We start from the raw sequence: 21831 nt of genomic DNA, 5'->3' as shown, positions 1-21831 counted from the left end.
TTTCTCCTGCCCAAATTTGTTGACCTACGTAATAGTGTTCCACTTTGCGCCTACCACTGGTAGCTGGAAATTAGATATAATAATAATCAGTTTCCTTGCTAGATTTGTTTCCTTATAGGGTATCATGCCCATTGGATCTATTTTTGGCTAGAGCACATGGGATCAAACGAGAGGTAATCAATTTACTATGTTCACCTTATTAGCTATAAGGAATTTATTACCTCTGTTTTATTTCCAGGATACCCAAACCAGTGGTAACATTTTTTATGACTTTTAAATTAGGGTATTCTCATGTCTAAATACTAGAATAGTTTGTTCATTGCTAAATTGTTAATGAGGTGTTCCTGTAGTGCTTTCGGTGGAGACACTAGACCATCTGATGTTCATGTAGACATTTCTATTCAAACTTTCAAAGTGATTGTTTTATTTTTGTGTCCACACAGTTGTTTGGGTGCATCCAATATAAAACTTGCTATGAATTTGCACCACCTACCCCCTTTTTAATGTCTTAGTCTATATGAATTACCCACTTTATAGACCGCACAAATAAATTACCCACTTTATAATAACAAACATGTTAATTAAAAGGAAAAAAGATCTGAACCATCTACACTCCATAAGTCAAGTTCTTCAGCTAAGATTTGTTTTCCAAGGTAGATATTCCACCGTGCATTGTATTTGACCATGCTTAACCAAGTTGATTCATATCATTAAGTATCTTTTGGTTTTCTTCCAGTTTATTAGGCATGGACCCAGACACAAATTCTGAAGCTTCAATAATTTGGGTGGTCTAATAGTTCTTCTATAGCTTGATGTCGTATCAGGTGTAATATTTTGTTGTTGCTTGATGTTTTATCAAGACAAGCTAGGGTCAACAAGGAACAAAGGGGTCGACACATGGAGAAGTGGGAGCATAAAATTCAAAAGGTACTGAATATGTGTATGGATTACACCGGTGAGTGAATGGTGTGGCACATTGAGTCAGAGAGTAGTTGCTTGACTGGTACGAAAAATAGTTGTTTCTCGATTATCTTAAGTCTAAACTTATCTTCAACATGTGTGCTCTTTTATCACCATTTTAGAAGAGGTTCAATGCAGAATCCTCAGTTTGCCAATTTTTACTTCATTGGAAGCACTTTATTGATACGTTTGGAACAATTCTCAGATTCCATGAAACATATTCGTGACACCAAGTTTAACTAAAGAATAAAGCAATCTCAATTTTGTTCTGTAACAAATTAAAAAATTCTCCTTTCCTATGATAAAAGAAAACATATACTACATTAAAGCGATTGCCAATTGAAGGAAGCATTTTCTATGGTCAGTCCAAACAAATAAAATTTAACCATATGGAAACAGTATTTAGTTGCCATAGATGTAATTTGACCTGAAACAGTTTTCTTACCATCCAAAAAAAGGAAGTGAAAAAACCTTCCAAAAGCAAGGAGTATCAACATTTGAAACAAAATATATTTTTGTACAGAAGTAATTTACATCTATGGAAGCAATTTCTTTTTCATCACTAATCTGTATCCATATGTGTTATGTTCTCTTTTAGAGAAGTGAACTATGAAATCCCTCCTCATTCCAAACAATGAAATTATGAGGCTGAAAGTACAAATTTCATACGACATGACTGACTTAGAGAAAAAATGGGCGTATTTGGAGCCGAATGGAAACATGGGCAGATTTGGAGCAGTGTGAAGACGGCGCATGCTAGTGTTGCAATGACCAAAAGCGTCGAAGTGAAAGAAGAGATGGAATGACAATGATGCAACCTTGTAGTACGATTCTTGTATGTATATTTGAGGTCCGTAGGAAAAAATGTATTAGTGAGATACAGTGACGGAGATATGCATCTTAGGTGGAGATGGAAGCAGAGCCCAGAGATAAACAAAGCATTATTAGTTTGTGAATGAACTTGTGGTGGAAAGAATGTTTTCATGTCCATATGCCACATTTTCTTACTATTTCTACTAAGGTGAGGTGCCTTGTATATGCCATATTTTTAACATACGTAGTAGAGCGAGACAACAAAACAATAACATAGAAGCCACATAAAGAATCAAGGGGCAGTAGATTGAGAGGATGGTTGATGTATGGACAAAGAGTAGGGAGAAGTTCAACGGAAAAGAGAGGCTAGATGGGGTGCATGGCGTTTGTTGGAATAGAGAGAAGATACTTGCATTTGTGTTTTGGTTGAACATTGCGTGCAATGTCTTCGTTTGGGGAGGGTAACTTGAGCATTGTTTTCAAATTTATTCGTTAGTCCGTGGCAACGCACAGGCAGTCTACTAGTATGCCTAATCTACGAAAAGGTAGAGATGGAAAGATACGCTTGATATGTGGACCTGGGTTTGCGGACGTGGCGAAAGTAGACAACTTGAAACATAATCAGATATATCAGCATGTCATGCCTGTACATGAATTATGCGAAAATATAGCTAAAGGTCAAGCACATCAAAATATTGCCAAAAATGTTTGTCACGTATCAAGGAGACCACCGGACAATCAAGCAAAATCTAGCACCGGTCAAGGTGGTTCCTGTGAAGAAACAATATCTAGAATCAATGGTCTATTTGATTCTCTAATGATTACAACTTATATATCTCCTGAAGAGACATGTCCAACAGACACAACGCTAATACAACGTGGAGATTATCGGGAGAGTCGGGAGAGAGAGATGCGTCGGTTAGTTTGCTAACCGACTCTCTAATACAACGTGGAGATTATCCACATAATTAATTACAATAATTAATTCCTAACACTCCCCCTAATCTCCACTTTGTCTATGTATAATCATCATCTTGAGAAATGCTCCTCCAAAAACCTTGTGGGAAAAATATGAGGAGATATACGTAATATGCCATGAAAAACTCCTTTCAAAAACCCAGTGGGAAATAAGGAGAAAAAGACATAGCATGATACTTGTATTACTATTGCCTCATTAAAAACCTTTTATGAGAAACCATATAGGAAAAACTCATAAAGGAAAAGAGTGCAATATCAAGGATCCGAGGATCTCGAACAGGTTATCGTCCAGAAGAGCACCCCCCTGAACCATGCAAAAGTCATCTCGTACCACATCATTAACATCTTTCAGGAATGAAAAACTTTGTAAAGATTTTGTGAACATATCACAAAGATCATATATGCTTTGCTTCCAAGATATTTATCTTCCCACTTGTTTTCAACTCATGAGGAAGAAGATACTGTTAGAATAATATTGCTCTTTATAACCTGTCTGCATCTGCATAATACAAACAACATTATCATCATAGATAAAGGTGGTTGATTCCTACCAACCAAACCCGTTCAAACTTTCAACAAAGTTCATCTTTCTGTGAAATCAAACAGATTTAGATGTTGCTTCATACACTCAGAATAAGTAGTGGATGCAGCCACTAAAGTTTTTCCTTCTCGACTTCCAAGAGAAGGTTATACCTTCATTTGAGAAGACAAAACCAGTCTATGATATGGGATTATGGGGATATGATATATGCCCAACATCATGATATCCAACCATGACTAGTTCTTGATTTTTCTCATAGAATAAACCAAGGTTTACGGTGTCCAGAAGATATGCAAAAATATTCTTCACACCAACCCAATACCTTGTATTAGTGATGCATTGTATCTAGCCAATCAATTCACTGCAAATAATATACCAGGCCTGGTGCAGCTCTCTAGATACATTAGTGTGTCAATTGCACCATGATATGGGAACTCGGTTCCACTATCTCTTCATCACCGTTATTAGGTATAAATGGGTATTTATCTCTATTTCTCAAGAGATCTCACACACCATAGTTCCGTGATGGATATGACTTATCCAGGTTGAACTTTTCAACATCTTTTGGATAAATGTAGACTGATGAACAAGTATTTCCAAAGGAATACACTCGAGTTCCAAACTCAAGCATAGTATGGTTTCAACCCAATCTTTCACCTCAAACTCCGTCATAAGATGATTTGCTTGTCTCTGTATTTCTTGCGTAGTTCCAATGATATTCAGATCATCAACATACACATAAATTGTACAAATCCTTCTTTGGATTTCTTGATTAGTATTCATGAGAGACTATCATTGTTTGAGTAACCCTTCTAACGAAGGAACTCACTCAGTCGGTTATACCACATCATTGCCGACTTCAAGTCATAAAATGACCTTTGAAGCTTTCACAATACATGTTGCGAATAAATTCAGAATCTTCATTCCATCAGGAATTATCATAAAGATATCTAAATCAAGTGACTCATACAACTATGCAGTCACAACATCCATTAATTTGATAAACAAATTCATTATTCACTACGAGTGATATTAAATATCGAAATGTTATTCCACTCATAACAGGAAAACATGTTTCATCTTAAACGATGAAGGGTCTCTGCGCGAACCCATGTGCTACAAGCCTTGCTTCATATCTCACCACCTCTTGGTTTTCATTTCTCATGAACAAAAACCCATTTGCTCCCCCATGGAACAAATTCAGAGGAGTGGGTATTACTGATCAGGTCAATACCCCCTCTTCTTGAGAGCGAGCACATCCTCGATTGTTGGCTTGTTGCCTTCCTTTGGATCAACTAGAGCGTTTTAGACACTCAGCCATGCATGGACTTTGGTTCTAGATCCAATCCAAGGTCTTTCGCAATTCATGAGGATAAATAAATGTCGACATAATGTAGTCTTTGTTATATGATTCTCCCGAATCCATATCCATTGTGGAGATTTCATCATTACCTTTTGACTCTTTGTGATTTCCCACAACAATTGAGTCCAGGTCTTCCGATGTCCCAGCACCAATATTTGTGTGCACACTCGTGCTGGGTCCTCGATGTGTCCAACATCCTTCAGGTGTACTTTCAACCCCAGGTTGAATGTCAATACCAAGTTGACCCGCATTTACTGTTTGAGGATTCCTCATTCCCCTGGGACGCTTCCTTGAAGCTTTGTCCTCTTGTGTCCAGATTCCTCCCCCTCTTCGGAGGCCGAGTGGACCTATGAGTCACATCCACTCTCTCTACCACATTCAATATGGGAACATTTTACTTTGTGACACCTTTATACTCAGTAAATTGTGACGCCCGAATAATTAAGCTACAGTGATCCCACGCTAATGGTGCCATGTCACCACGGTTACTGCTGCTAATCTATCGTTAGATCAAAACCGGTCCAAAATTCAAATTCAAAGTTTGGTAAATAATAAAAGTTTTCAAACATTAAAATAAAAATGTTCGGTCTGTACTAAATATTACATAGATAAATATGGTGTAGTAAACACATTTTTATAAAATGCCTAAATGATTCAAAATGATTTAAAAGAGAAAAGTAAATAAATAAAAGAAAATACAAACGAGAAAAACTAAACTAACAAAAAAAGAGGAATTAAATAAAATAAATAAAAATAATATAATTAACTAATTAAGACAATTAATTAACTTAATTAATCCTGTTAGTTAATCTAATTAAGCCTAATTAATTAACCTAATCACTTTAGTTAAATTGACTAATCCTGTTTAGTTAAGTGTGTCGATGACATACGGGACCCACACATCAGTTTGACCTAGTCAACCCTCTGTTGACTGCTGACGTCATGCTGACGTCATGATGACGTCAGCAAATACTATTCTAGATAATGTTGAATTAAATTAATTAAATAAATTCTAAAAATGATTTGTCTTTTAAAAATCATATAAAATAAACCATAGCTCGGATGGAAAAACTTTGTATATGAAAGTTGCCCAGAACGACAAGACGAATCCAGATATGCAGCCCGTTTGTCCGCCACGCGTCCCTACCATAGTGAACCTGCAACATTTCACCTCCGGTTCATCTGTCCGAAAACGCGAAACACCGGGGATACTTTCCTGGATGTTTCCCCCCTTCACCGGTATCACCTCCTACTGTGTTAGGTCACCTCTAGCACCGCGTATTGCCATGCTACGCTTTGTGATACTATGATTGCTCTGTTATTTATTGTGTTCCCCCTCCGTCACTTCTTTCCGGTAGACCCCGAGGCTGCCGACGACCCCCCAGTTCGACTACGGTGTTGACGACCCCTCCTTGCCAGAGCAACCAGGCAAACCCCCCCTTGATCACCAGATATCGCCTATTCTTCTCTATACTACTTGCATTTGAGTAGTGTAGCATGTTACTGTTCGGTTACTCCTATTCTGTTGCATAGCCTGTCATTATTGCTACAGTCATTGATACCTTACCCGCAATCCTAAATGCTTAGTATAGGATGCTAGTATATTATCATTGGCCCTACATTATTGTCAGTCTGCCTTGCTATACTATTGGGCCGTGATCACTCGGGAGGTGATCACGGGTATATACTATACATACATATACTTTACAGATGGTGACTAAAGTCGGGTCAGCTCGTTGAGTACCCACAGGTGATTCCGATGTAGGGGCTGGAAGGACAGGTGGCTCCATCCCGGTAGAGGTGGGCCTGGGTTCCTGACGGCCCCCAACTGTTACTTTGTGGCGGAGCGACATGGCAGGTTGAGACCACCTAGGCGAGAGGTGGGCCTGGCCCTGGTCGGCGTTCGCGGTTGCTTCAAAATAACACACTTAACGAGATCTTGGTATTTGATGTGAGTCTAGCCATTGGTCTATACGCACTAACCAACTACGCGGGAAAGATATGGGCACTCGACGTCGTGGTATCAGCCGAAGCCTTCGTGACGTCAGCGACTGAGCAGCACGTGCCGGGTTGGACTGCGTTAACGCAACTTCCTTTGTAATGGAGGTTGCTAGGTCTGCTCACCGGCCGCGTACGCAATGTGCAGGTGTGCAATGGGCGATGGGCCCAGACCCCTGCGTGCATAGGATTTAGACCGGTGTGCTGACCTCTTTGTTGTGCCTAGGTGGGGCTGTGACGTGTTGATCTTCCGAGGACGGGCAGACCCAGGAAAGTGTGTCCAGCCAAATGGGATAGAGCATGTTGGGTTATGTGGTGCACCCCTGCAGGGAAGTTTATCTATTCGAATAGCCATGTCCCTCGGTAAAAGGATGACCCGAAGTTGTACCTTGACCTTATGACAACTAGAACCGGATACTTAATAAAACACACCCAGACAAGTTCCATAGACAACCCGGTGATCGCTTTTCCACAAGGCGACGAGGGGAGGATCGCCGGGTAGGATTATGCTATGCGATGCTACTTGGAGGACTTCGATCTACTCTCTTCTACATGCTGCAAGACGGAGGCTGACAGAAGCGTAGTCTTCGACAGAATTAGCTATCCCCCTCTTATTCTGGCATTCTGTAGTTCAGTCCACCGATATGGCCCTTTACACATATACCCATGCATATGTAGTGTAGCTCCTTGCTTGCGAGTACTTTGGATGAGTACTCACGGTTGCTTTTCTCCCTCTTTTCCCCCTTTCCCTTCTACCTAGTTGTCGCAACCAGATGCTGGAGCCCTGGAGCTAGACGCCACTGTCGATGATGATTCCTACTACTCTGGAGGAGCCTACTACTACGTGCAGGCCGCTGACGACGACCAGGAGTAGTTTAGGAGGATCCCAGGCAGGAGGCCTGCGCCTCTTTCGATCTGTATCCCAGTTTGTGCTAGCCATCTTATGGTAACTTGTTAACTTATGTCTGTACTCAGATATTGTTGCTTGCGCTGACTCGTCTATGATTGAGCACTTGTATTCGAGCCCTCGAGGCCTCTGGCTTGTAATATGATGCTTGTATGGCTTATTTAGGTTTTTAGAGTTGTGTTGTGATATCTTCCCGTGAGTCCCTGATCTTGATCGTACATGTTTACGTGAATGATTAGTGTACGATTGAATCGGGGGCGTCACATAAATGCAACTGGCAGATTATTTGTGATACTTTGCAAATTCATAATCTTCTGAACCTCCAGTTCAGACTCATTCGTACGTGGACCAAAGGACTAGCTATCTGTTCACATCTCATCTACTTTCTGGCATTCAGTATGGTACATATCTCCCCCTAATGCCGTAAAATGTCCTGATCAAAATACAATCAGCGTACCAGGCCATAAACAAGTCCCCTTCTTAGGACTACAAGTACTTTATGATTGCGGAGAATAATACCTCACATAGATCCCCAATTTCTATAAGGGCCCATATATGTACGCTGCAGTGGTGAAATCGATACGTATCCAATGCAACCGAATTATCGCAGATGGGAAATACTTACTCATTTCCACATACTAACTTCAACGGGGAGACCATATAATATGCAGTTCATCAAATTTGTGTATGCAGTACGTAAAACTGCAATGTCCCCAACTAGATGTTGGGAGATTAATTACAATTATGTAGGAGCAACCTTGCTATCAACTTATCCTCTTAACAAGTGATTTCGCAAAATAATCTTGCTATCAAATTATCCTCTTGACAAGTGATTTCACAAAACCAATCTGGGTATGTACACAAAGTACCAATATGCTCCACAGTTATGCCTCAATCTAGGCAGTAATCATCAAATGCTCACGAACTAAATTTCGCAGCATTATCCATTCTAATGGATTTTATCACGTGCTCACGATGATTTGCTTTCAAATTAATGATTTTAGCAATAAGCTTTGTAAAAGCATGGTTCCTTATATAGAAGTAAGACACACATTGGACCATCTCGCTGATGCATCCAAAAACAGTATGAAATATCTCAATATTCCATATAATGGTTGAATTGGATCACATGCATCTCCTATACAAGGAAATCTACTGGCTCATCCTTTGTCTTTAGATATGATGGCCTTGTGATCAATTTTCCAATCTACACTTACCGTGCATACATAATCCAATGAATTTGGAAAATTCGCACCATTAAATTGTGTGTAGTAGAACCCTCTACCATTTTCTTATCATCCCAATACCAAGGAGTCCAAGGCAACCATGCCATATCTTGAACTTATCTAGATTCTAGAAAATTATCTTGTACGCCAAATGCGTATCCAATTTAATGTATGTTTAGTATATTAATCCAAAAGATAGTGAAGACCTTTACTCTAGGATTTCATTCAAATCCTTTTTGTTGAGTCAGGAGTAGGCTTCCAACCTCACTCACTATACAAGTTTCAACAAAGAAACCATTGCGGATGTCCTTATAACTCAGCAAGGTACGAGTAGAATCTTGATGCATGAATGCATCCGTGATTATCATATAATACCCCTAGGGAGTGCAATTATGGCTTGACCAGAACCAAGAATTACCCTATCACGACCAATAATTGTCACGCTATTTCCACTACTCTTCTCAAGAGTTTGGAAATACTTAATCTCCCTTAGTATCATGTTAGTAGACCTAGTTTCTACTAACACATTTTCTTCTCAATTGGATTATTCCAATAGGCTTCTATAGAGAAAGAAACCAATTTCAAGATATGATTAAGCTCATATAGAAATAGATACATTGTATTTCACTAGTAGCGAAGTCCACTAGCATGTCATCGACACTATGTAGTGGATCTTCGTTTTGCTGAGTGTAGGTATGGCTTCCAACATTTCTTTTCCCATGAGCCTTGTTTCTCGTGCCAAGTGATTGCACTTCCAGACCCACCAAATGCTTGAAAGTATCATATTTCCTTTCAATGTTAGTTATATGACCACACCATAGCAACCTTCAGAGCTGCTAGCTTTGTCATTCTCCAAGAAATGACTTTCGTCATTTTGTGCTCCATTCATATCTGCTTCTCATCATGCCTCCATTTTCCTTCAGCATTGAGGAAACTATTCAGTCAAAAATCCTCATAAAAGGATTGAAAGGGGAACACATTTCATCAATGAGATTGGCATTTAAAACCGCACAATTGCAGAATCCTAACTCTCGGTTGATTTGATGCACATTAGAGTTGTATGTTGCCACTGACTCAAAGTCATGACATCAAACGAGCGTCCATTTCATATACACTTCATGTATAATTACCACCCTCTGCTGTTCATCTCACTCAATTTAAGGAGTTCCAGAGTGTTGGAGAATTCTCCTTCATCACACACTCTATTTTGAGAACCTGGTGCAGGTGGTGCCAGCTGAAGTGTAAAGCAACATACTTTGCTATATCAACTATAGCACGAAGCCCACTTAACCAAAGTGATTATGGTAGAACCGAGACTCTGGGTCTTCAAGTTAGTCCTGACATCCATGGCCAAGTCAAAAATTAGATGTCATTAATGGCAATCTCAGCAAATTCTTTGTTGGATATGTTCAACATATTTTGCATGAAAACTTCATGCCCATTAGTTTACTCCGAAATAAATTAATTATGTTTTAAAAAAAATACATGTGCACCAATCAACATATAGCAATATATAAATTGCCGGAACATATATGTTGATACCCAATGTGCTCCAAAAACAAATAAAGCCCGTAAGTTCTTTGACTGTTTCCGTGAGTCAAAGGTATAATCAATAAAATCAAGGACCTACCCCTGATTAAGATAGAGTTTAAGACCTATCCTGAATGCTGAACCAAGCCTGGGGCTTAACACAGAATTGTAGGCACTCAGGCGTGGATAAGTAAAACTATAAGGGCTGAACTAAAACTTTACGAAAGGATAAGGCTCCATGGCCTTTCCATGCGCGTTTACGAATCGAAGGATTCGTTTTGGCTCACGCCGCTGCTTACGGACGAGGCCGTATTGTTGGCCTTGCCACACGCCGGCCGTGAACGGCCGTGGCCGTAGGCCACCACTTCTGTCGGCCGCCGGGGTGCGCGAACGCGCATGGAGTCGTTGAGCCGATGCCGCCGCTGGGTCGAGGCCGCCGCGTGCTGTGTCGCGCCGGGCTGCATTGGCACAGGCAGCCGTGTGTGCATGGCTGAAGCCACACCGCCAACGGTCGTGCCGGCTTGCTACGCATCGGCGCCGCTGTCCTGCCGTCATCCAGTGCTGGATATGACACATCCACGTGCGCCACCGACACCGTCGCGCTGGCCTTTCCTCTGGCCGATTGCGACACATGGCAGCCACTCGCCGCACGCACGAGGCGCCTGCTCCGTCCGGGAGGGTAGCGCCGCCGTCCGCCGCCGACGCCATGCGCCGCGCACTCTCGCCAAATCCTCAGGCTTTAGCGCCGCTTGTGGCGTCGTGCGTCTCGCCCCAGCCAGCCGGCCGACGATGAAGACATGAACATCCATGCAAGTTCCTTGTTTAATAATCACGTAAAGGAAATCAAATTACTGTTCACCTGATTGCTTTATGTGCAAGTGCATGCATGCATGTCTGCCGATGCCTTTGCCTCGGATGGACTGGAACGCTATGCGTTTGGAAGCTGATGGTGGATGGCGTCCACGAGTCCGGAGCGGCAAACTGTGCGCCTCCGCCGCCAACTCCTGCGAGGAAGTTGCCGTCGAGATACTCTACCGACCCCTCGCCTAGGGAGTTCCGATGCGATGCGCGTCGTATTGCACCGGCCTGCCTTGCCGCAGCCACCACGTGAGCGCCGTCCTCGCAGCCGGTGTCCGCTGCTGCACCCGTCGCTTCCCAATCACGGCCTTCCGTGCCTACGTCATGGACGCCGATGCCCACGGCGAGGAGCAAGAAGATGGCGAGGATGATCCTTCGCTGGTTCTCGTTGTGCGTCGCTGCCTCCGGCTGCCGTCGCAGCGAAGAAGAGGGCCGCGTCAGGATACCGTTGGAGCAGCCGCTTCCTCGCACTGCGCCTCATCCGGCGCCTCCGGCCTTTCTCTTCAGCGGAGAGACACGTGCTGATAACCTGTGAAGAAACAATTGCTAAAATCAACGGAAATGTTAACGCCCACACGTGTGGACGTTTGCACATCGCCCACACGCTTCCATCACCACTCATTTTGCCACGAATGAATAGATGACATCAGCAGAATTTTTTTTTGGTTTTCTGCTTAAAAATGTTGTATCTCCTAAATAAAAAAGCGAATTAAAAATCCGTTTTCACCATTAAATCCGTCTTGACGAGATCTTCAAAACTAGACCCCAAGTTGATATGTTTCGACAAATTTTTTTTTCCAGAAGTTGCCACGATGTTTACACTGTAGTTGCCATAGGGCTTAAACTAAAGTTGCCATGTGGCAATTTTAGTTTGTAGATCATGGCAATTTTAGTATTTTGATGATGGCAACTCCAGTACTTTAACCATGAAAATTATTTTTTGTATGAACCATGGCAATTTTACGTGCATGTATCATGGCAATTTTAGTTTATGGTTCATGGCAAGTCTAGTTTCTTAATTCCCCGTTTTGTAAATGTCAAAATTTACATTTAAATGTAGAAGAAAATAGCTGAAACATATCATGGCAACTTCAGTGTAAACATCATGGCAATTCATATGCAATAGACATGGCAACTTTTAATCCAAATTTTTTTTCATCAAAACATATCAACATGGGATCTAGTTTCGAAGATCTCATCGCGAGGGATCAATCGGATTTTTCGTTTAAGAGATAAAACATTTTAAAAACTAAAAATCCAAAAAAATTCCTGCATGCATGCATGCGATGACGTGGCAATCTGTTTACATTAGAGACGCGTGGTGCGTCTCCCTTCTTGCCACACGTGTGGCAGTTATCGCGACCCAAAATCAATGGTCTATTTGATTCTCTGATGATTACAACTTATATATCTCCTGAAGAGACATGTCCAACAGACACAACGCTTCGGAGAGTCGGGAGAGACAGACGCGTCGGTTAGTTTGCTAACCGACTCTCTAATACAACGTGGAGATTATCCACATAATTAATTCCTAACAGTTCCAAACTTTTGTACACCTCTAGGAAATATCAGTATTCGCCGTTTCCTTTTAGTAAAAGGGATAATTAGATTTATGCCCCTAGTTGTGTCCCACTCGTCTGTTTTACCCTAATTCCCAAAAGTCATCAGTTCTGTCCAAGTCACTTTACTCCTTTTATGCTTTTGCCCTTTGACCATTTGACCGTCAGTTTGAAAACTTCATAACTAATTCATATTAAATCAGAAAAATGCAAATAAGATGCCAAAATCTTCAAAAAAACATCACCTATATGTCAGTGTCATTTGCATTCATGAAAAAAGTTTTGGAAAGTGCCCATCCGAGTTTTAGCTCTTATGCTACAACCATGAATAGTAAAATCTAAAAAACTTCAAAAAAATCCAATAAAAATTCCGTGGCAAAGAATGGCAAATGTTTAAAGTGCCTCCCAAGTTTCATTAGGGAATAACATTTGTGGGTGTCATGGCAAAAAAAACAATCAGCACTCCAAAATAGATTATTTTTTTGCCACGACTTCCATGAATGTCGTTCCGTAATGAAATTTGGCAAACACTTAGAACATTTGTCGTTCTTTGCCACCATATTTTTTTTGAATTATTTTAGAGTTTACTATTCATGGTGGTATCAAAAGAGCTAAAACTCGGATGTGCACGTTCCAACATATTTTTTATGAATGCAAATGACACTGACATATAGGTGATGTTTTTCTGAACAAATGTACCAAAAATGATATTAAAACATGTTATCCATTAAATAGGCTGTGGTAATATAAAAACATTATATCAACAAAGGGGGGTATGACAAACGTTGATGTACTATGTTGTCTATTAATGTGCGGCTTGAAGGCCCTGGTCCCATGTTCGTTCCTCGTTCTTTTTATTTTTTAATTTATATGGGTCCAAATTTGCTCCATGACAGGTGGACCCCTCGGTGTGTAGTTTGTAGCACTTTAATTTGTGGGTTGAAATTTGTTCCATTACAGGTGGACTATCGGTGTGTAGTTTTGTAGCTTATTTGTAACAATTAAAGAGAACAACAGAGTTTTTTAACAAAATACCATGGTGCAACGTTGAAGGTGAGAAATGACGTGCGAGAGAGCGATGACCGAGCCAGAGGGAAATCAATTGGGGTGGTGTGCGGGTTGAAATGGTGTTTGGAGTAGTTGTGGGCCGAGTACTACGAAAATATAATCTAAACCCACCAGAAATAAATGCCTTCACAAATTAATCCAAGGTTGGAGTCCCCCTCGCAATGTAAATAGCTTAGCTCTGCGAGGGATGGATAGGTAGCTCCAATGTGTGGAAGATAGGGCGTGAGAAAGCGAGGTCAATCAAGACATGGATAGATAGAGAGACAAAGTGAGTGTGGTCTGGCATTCGTTGAAGAGATATATATGCTCTGGAGAGATATTGTCCGATTGAGCTTTTGGGAAGGGTGAGGGCTGTAAGATAGAGCTTGAGAGATGATCAAATCACAGACATGTAGATATATTTTATGCGTGGGAGGAAGCAAGGTCAATCGATTACATATATAAAGGGAGAAAGATTGAGCGAGTGTGGGTCATCGTGCGATTGAAAGAGTGAGACGGGTTGGAGAGAGTGACCTATTTAAAGCTAGGTCAATATGAATATGTCGAATTAGGCTCAAACATGGAGATATATCGTTTGTATTTGAGAAAGATATAGATCAATCAAGACATACACACACACACACACAGAGAGAGAGAGGGAGAGAGAGAGGGATTGAGCGAGCGTGGCCCGTCATGAGGTCGAAAGAGTGGGGCGGCTTGGATGGACTGACCTAGATAGACAATCTGCGTGAGAGAGTATAGAGTGTGTCGATCGAGGCACGAACAGGGAGATATATCATTTGTGTGTGAAAGAAAGCGAGGTTCATCGAGACTTAGGTAAAGAGAGCGAGATTGAGCGAGTGTGGCCCGCCGTGCAGAACAAAGAGTGAGACAGTCTCGAGAGAGTGACCTAGATAGACAACGTGTGTGCGTGCGCATGAGAGGGGGGGTCTAGATAGGGAATGCATGTATCTAGCGAGAGAGTGTGAGAGAGGGAGAGAGAGAGAGAGAGAGAGCTCGGCATGGAGTGCAATGGCGGGTGTGTGAGGTAGATACATTTGGTAATAGAGTGGAAAAGGAGGGTTGTGTAGTTGAGAGAGTTAGAGATCGAGAAATGGAGAGAAAGAATGAATGTGTGTCGAAAACCGATAGCTTCCTAAGGTGGCTAGGAGAGAAAGCTTGATCGATACAGGAATTATGTAGCGTGTGTGCCGAGGGGGGAGGGGCTAAAAACAACATTTGAATGTAGATAGTACGAGACTTTATATCGACGTTTCAATTTAGTGTACATTGTAAGATTTGAATTGAGGACCATGCATATGGCTTCCGTAATTATTTCAAATTCGTGCCATACTAGGTTTGGAAAAGTTGACATTGACTCAATTGTTGTGCTATTTTGTAGGTCATATGTTTAAATCCACCCAAAGTTTTCTCACTACCATGGTGTTCATCATATACATATGAATTTGTATTAAAAAAGTAGCATGGATACCGTGAAATACGAAATCCATGTTAGAATTGGAGATCACTATGTGACACACACTCTAATTCAAATAACTCCTCAGTAATTAATTTATAGTATGTCGTTTCGAATGACTAATTATTTGCAAGGAAAACACGGGCATGGTAATACATACAGATTCGTTTGCAAATGAAAGAAGATTTGTTTGCGTTCTCAAAATGTAGGCGCACCAGGCAGACCAGCGTCGTGTCGTGGTGGTCGCGTGTGTCGTACGGACGCTAGCACCCATCCAACCCCTCCTCCCCCCCCCAAAGAATGACGAATAAATAAGTTCGCGCTTCCATGTTTCCAATTGAAATATTTGGCATGGCCCCAATTCCAGCCCTGCAAATTCTCCCTTCTCCCTCGTCCCCTTCCGCGCCTAGAGCACTCAAATCCCTAATTCGCCACCAACCCAAGCAAAGTTTGAATCACCCCTCATCTCGTCTCTTTCCCCACCTCTGTGCAGGATGACGACGACGAGGACGACGGTCGCGCTTCACCACCGCACCGGAGCTACCTCATCTACACCCTCGTCGACCGCACCGGGTGGTCCACCGACAAAGTCGGCCGCCACAAATAGACGTGCCTCACAGGCACCAACTTCCACTGCATCAAGTGCGCTTTACCAGCTCTGTCTCCCACCTTATCAGGGCTAATTCACCAAGCACATCATTGCACCTCCGCCCCCAAGGCTGTTGGGGCTTCAGCAATGGTCTCGTCCACCGCATCGTAGCGCTTCGCTGCCACTCAAGATCTGCATCCGTGCGCAGCCAGCCAACGCTAGCGCATCACCCTCAACAGCTCTGAAGTGACCAACACTCTAGCTAGGTGAGCATGCCCAAATGTCAGCCCGAACTAGGTATCCACATATCACTCCCTTGTGCACTGTTTTGACGATATTTGGATATCCTTTCACTGCTCTCTTAGCCTACATGCCTATGCAACTCTGACTTTAACTCTTATTTCTTCTCGAGATATCATCTGAAACAAGCAAAACCATTTTGTAGAGAAGCATGACGGCACTACCGGATCTGGTACACATCCTGCACACTGGTATAACCTTGTAAGTACCTATCCTCCGGTACAACAGCAAGGTCGATTCCTCTTATTTGATCAACCATTCGTCGTGTCAAAAATACAGAGGGGATGCAAGGAGCACAAGGCCTGCACATCCAAGCAAGTGGTAACATGGACTTGTACATGGAACATCCCAACCGCAAGTAGAGCTGCAGTGAGCTTGTACAACGAGCTAGCGTAAGTCCCTGCATTTCATTTAATTTGTACTGGCCTATGTGTATGATTTGTGTGAAGTGGCGGATCCACGAATTCAAGTTACCAGGGAAAAAAATTTAACTTAAAAAATATGAAGGCACTTGCACTCCGGAAATCAACATAACTTGAGAAATGTGAAGCTACATGCACTTTGAAAACTAGCTAATGATCCAAAGTAGTTCCAGATTATAAAACACTAAATGATGTAAGCACCAAAAAAACACAAAATGCAACATGGTGTACAAGGACTACTAACATGGTCTGTACCTGCTTGAATTACTCGTTCTCTGGCCGAAAATATCAAAGTGTAATTGCACCTATACCAGTGCGCAAACTGCATATCAATATATCTATCTTGCACAAGTATGCCAATAGTTTCAAACAAGAGATTAGAAAAGTATTTATGCTACGTTGTCATGATACGGGGACTTTCTGGTAGATGGCTTCGACGTTTCCTCAAACCATGAAAATGTACTATAATTTTCTTGTCATCAATGCCTGCAAATCTCTATGTCTCTATCAACATAGTAGATCATCATTAGACACTAAATCCTTTAATGGGAGCTTGCAAAATGCTTGCATTACATCCCTCATTAGATACTATATGTTCATCACCAGGAGCATGTAAAATGTTTCCAACAAATCCTTCATTAGTAGTCTGTTCATTAGACACTTCAGGCTCAAGAACAACATGAGCTTGTATGTTTGCACTGGAAACTTGATTAGATACATCAGGTTCAATTAGTTCAGTATTGATTGGGGGAGTTATAAAATAAGCAGAAATTGGTTTCGTTTTCTCATAGATTCCCTACATACAAGCAGTTTTACAACACCGTCAGGTTTAACTATTGGTCAGAAATTGAACATTTTGAATTAGATATAATCAGGGATGTGATGTACCTGCTAGTTGCGCATGCTGCTCTTGCAAGATGCGACTGTCCGTTTGTGCAAGCTCGATGCCATGCCCGTGTTGCCGCCGTTGCCTCCCACACAGGCTACACCCAGGGTTAGATCTTCATCTTCTTATCCTTCCATTCACTTGAAGCCCGGCGACCGGCGTCCAACAAGGGCACGAGGAAGTGCTATGTCGGTCTGTCCAACGGCGGCTAGGTTAGGAGCGAACCGGACTGGAGGCTAGAGCGAACAAATTGGGATTTTTCCTATTGTCGATCAATATGGGAGGCACTCGTTTGAGCCGCGAGCCTGCAATAGGGCCTGCCTTGCACTTAAGTTATTGGCCCATCCAAATTGAAATAGTTTTCTTCATTTTTTACATTGCCTGCTCGTGTGTTGGGATGAACAAAACTAGCATGGGCCAACCTGGATGACTCAAACTAGGTGCACACTTTCGAGCCACCCGAGGCGGCCGCCCATACCAGCCCCTACGGTGGCGTCGCCCCTTTTGCGTGTATGATTGGGGAAGTGAAAAATATTCCAATGGCGATTTTGATTTACCCATGGAATGGTTGAATTACTTGTTTCTATGAACTGAGTTCGCCAATAATGTGAAGGATGTCAGTCTTTTCATCCTATTGTAGATTGCTTAGATCTCGATTTGCCAAATGTAATCGCATGAAATATACAGTAAAAGCTAGTGTGATTTGTGTGGCTACAACTAGTATGACAAGGAGGCACCATCTTATCAGACTAACCATTCAACTTACTAATGTAGTGTTGCAAGAAATAAGTATTGGGACTGCGTATCCAAGCAATTGATGCATGGACTACTTCGTAGAACCTTGCAAGTGAAAAAGAAGTTGCAGTGTGCATGTACAAAGAGGTAGCATAAGTTCAATTACGTGCTTCTCGAAATTTTAGTTACCCACTTAATGAAAAATTGTTCAATTATGTTGCTTGGCTTAATTTAGCTTGCTACCAATTACATGATGCCATAGCCTGTTAGTCCTATTATAGATTACGCCTACCTATGTGTTTGATACTTACTGTTTAGAATTTCCTGTTTTCCTGAACTTAAATAGCTACTTAAGCACGTAGATAGCTGGTCATATGTACTTTTAGGGTGCAGCAGAATTCACGTGTAATTTATGTTCTGATACCCTGTTAGTTTAAATGATTTGCTGTTATCACTTGTAGCACTAGTAATGTTTGCATGTTCATAGATAGACAATTGTCAGGTTTATATGACAGACACCGTCTTTTAAATATATATATATATATATATATATATATATATATATATATATATATATATATATATTATATGTGTGTGTGTGTGTGTTTTGGAATCATTTTGCTTACATCAAAGAAATTTACAGATGTCTGTGTTGCTGGTAAACGGTACCGACTTGTTACTTTAATACGTTGCCAAGAATTTTTAGTTTTACTAGCTCATGTGTAATTAAATACATTGCCAAAACTGATTAGTTTTACTAGTTTGATGTTAGTTTCTTATGTCTCTTGCAACACTTTATTTATGATTGCCAACATTCAGTTTGCAGGATCCAACTAAAACTCCATTGGCACAACAGGTATGTTTTCAGAAACTTCCTTGTTTACCTGGTTTGTTGCTGTAACTTGCTGCTGTAATCATCTTATCAACTTCAAGTTTTCAGGATCCAATTGGAAGTCCAATTGCACATTAGATACATTTTCAAAAATATATTTGTGTAACAGGTTTGCTGTTGTAACTTGTTGCTCTAATCAAGTTATACTGACTACTAAGCTTTTCAGGATCCAAGAAAAACTCCAATACCACAACAGGTTCCTTTTGCAAAACTTGTTTGTTTAACTGCTTTGTTGCTGCAATCGATTGCTCTGATCACGTTACTGGCTACTCAACTTTTTGGGGTCCAAGAGAACTCCAATGCCACAATAGGTACCTTTTGCAAAACTTGTTTGTTTAACTCCTTTGCTACTGCAACCGGTTACCATGATGGTAATAACTACTTTTCATCATCCAACTGAAACTCTTTAATTCCTTGTTTGTTTAACTGGTTTGTTGTTATAACTCCCAGTTGAGATGTTTTGCGAACTTCAACTTTTCGGAATCCAATCGGAACTTTAAAGGCAAAATAGGTTAGCCCAAGATCAAAGAGCGAGGTCCCCATGGACGTTGTATCATCCCACAACAGTGGCACCGGCCCAATCGTGCATCATGAATTGCCAACTGCTGATGCTCTAGAGGCTAAACTATTGGTAGAAAGAGATTCTGCTTCTGTACTTAGAGATGAAGTTGACATGTCGAGGAAGCAAACAACACAATCACAAGTAGTACTCAAGACAACCATTAAATATTTGGTGGATTTCAAAACAAAGCAAGCTGAGACTGACCACATTCTTAAGGTCCTAAAGGAAAAAAGGAAATTAAATTCCCACTTGGTAAATCATAGGTGAAATGTTCTTTCCATCGTTGAATAACCTTTGTGTTGTTTGTCATCTAATCGATCAAACCATTTGTTTTAGAGATCATGTAATAATTGTTTTTAGTTTTTTAGTTTGTAAGTTTTTTAGCACAAGTCTGTATTAACTTATAAGACCCCGAGACATGTCATTTTGATTGCTGTGCCAGACCTACAAATATGCCAACCGGGCTGAATGTGCATTCAACAATAATAATAGTATAGATGGTCCTTGAGTGGCACACATCTGAAAGGGCCAAGATGTTGTACTAGTTTCGCTAAAAAAGGATGCGCTTCTAGCAAAAAATGTACAGTGGCCTGGCTTATGTATGTTAGTTGATATTATTATTCCATATACTCTATAAGTGTTCATATGTCTGTTAGTTTTGTATATTATTGGTTGATTGACTCGGTATTTGAATCTTGATACATCGCTTATGTACATATCTAAATGGGAGTACACATTATGCTGCGTGTAACACTTGAGTTGGACATAAAGTGGTTTCGAATATTCGAATTCACGTAAACTGGATTCTAGTTTCTGAGTTTGACTTTCGACATTTGTAAATCATATTCATATATGAAAGTGGAATACATCTTTGTCATGCTTTTGAAGATATATAAAAACACATAGAATGATTTATAAAGATTTCTATAGGAGTACAAAATGGATACGAATTTAGTTGCTAGGGTAAACACTACAAAAAATACACTTCCGTGATGATACGTGTTTGTCACAGTAGGTCGCGTTTTTTGTCATGCATGTAGATCCATGACGATTTTATGAAAGAATCAATATAGTCATACATGTGTTGTCGTAGAAGTGTTCCATGACATTACCAAAATTATCATCACGAAAGCGTCCACTTCCATGACGATAAATCGCGTGTCACAGAAGTGCTTTCTTCAAGGGTGACCGACACGTGGCATCCACCGTAACGGAATGCCGTTAAGCTATCGGGTCCGGTTTTGGATCTGATAACCCGTTAACACCCTGGACCAATGGGGATTTTCCACGTGTAAAATCATCATTGGCCGCAGGAAACATGTGTTGGCTCACCGTTGGGACAGATGTCATCCACTCATTGGACAGGAAGCGCCTATGATAGGTTGACACGTGGCATGACCCAACAGTGGCATAATCCGGTTAAAAAGGTCGACCCAGTAAAAATTAGCAGGCCGACCCATATAAGGCCTACTTGTGTCAGGTCCATTTAAGCGCACGACCCATACGAGATGTGCGAATTCGGCCCGTTAAAGATTTGACACCATTGCAGCCCATCGTCAGTTCGAGCCCGTTAACAACCCACTATATATTTGGGCTCAATATTGGCCCGACGAGATTTCGGCATGTTAACGACCCATTCAATGGATGGGCCAATTTTTAGGATGTACATCTTTCAGCCTTTTAGCGACCCATTTAAATGTTGGGCTAATTTCCGGCCCGGTGTGTCTTTCAGCCTGTTGACGGCCCATAAATTAGATGGGCCATTTGTAGTCAGACCTGACTTTTGGCCTTTTAGCGGCCCATTTAAGTGTTGGGACAATTTCCGGCCCGGTGTCCCTTTCAGCCTGTTGACAGCCCATAAATCAGTTGGGCCATTTGTAGTCGGACCTGAGTTTTGGCCTTTTAGCGACCCATTTAAGTGTTGGGCCAATTCCCGGCCATGTGTGCCTTTCGGCTTGTTACCGGACCATAAATGAGTTGGGCCATCTGCAGTCGGACCTTAGTTTTGGCCTTTTAATGGCTGATGCCTTTCATGGTCGAATACCAACCCGGTTTCTCTTTCGGCCTGCTAAAGGCCCACAACACAGTTGGGCCATTTACAATACAATCTGACTTTCGGCCTCTTAGCGACCCATGCTCTTCATGGTCCAGTACAATCCCGCTGTCTCTTTCGGCCTGCTAAAGGCCT

Source organism: Triticum dicoccoides, chromosome 3B, assembly GCF_002162155.2.
Source record: "Triticum dicoccoides isolate Atlit2015 ecotype Zavitan chromosome 3B, WEW_v2.0, whole genome shotgun sequence".
In the NCBI taxonomy this organism is placed as follows: domain Eukaryota; kingdom Viridiplantae; phylum Streptophyta; class Magnoliopsida; order Poales; family Poaceae; genus Triticum; species Triticum dicoccoides.
Note: the sequence above shows the minus strand (reverse complement) of the source record.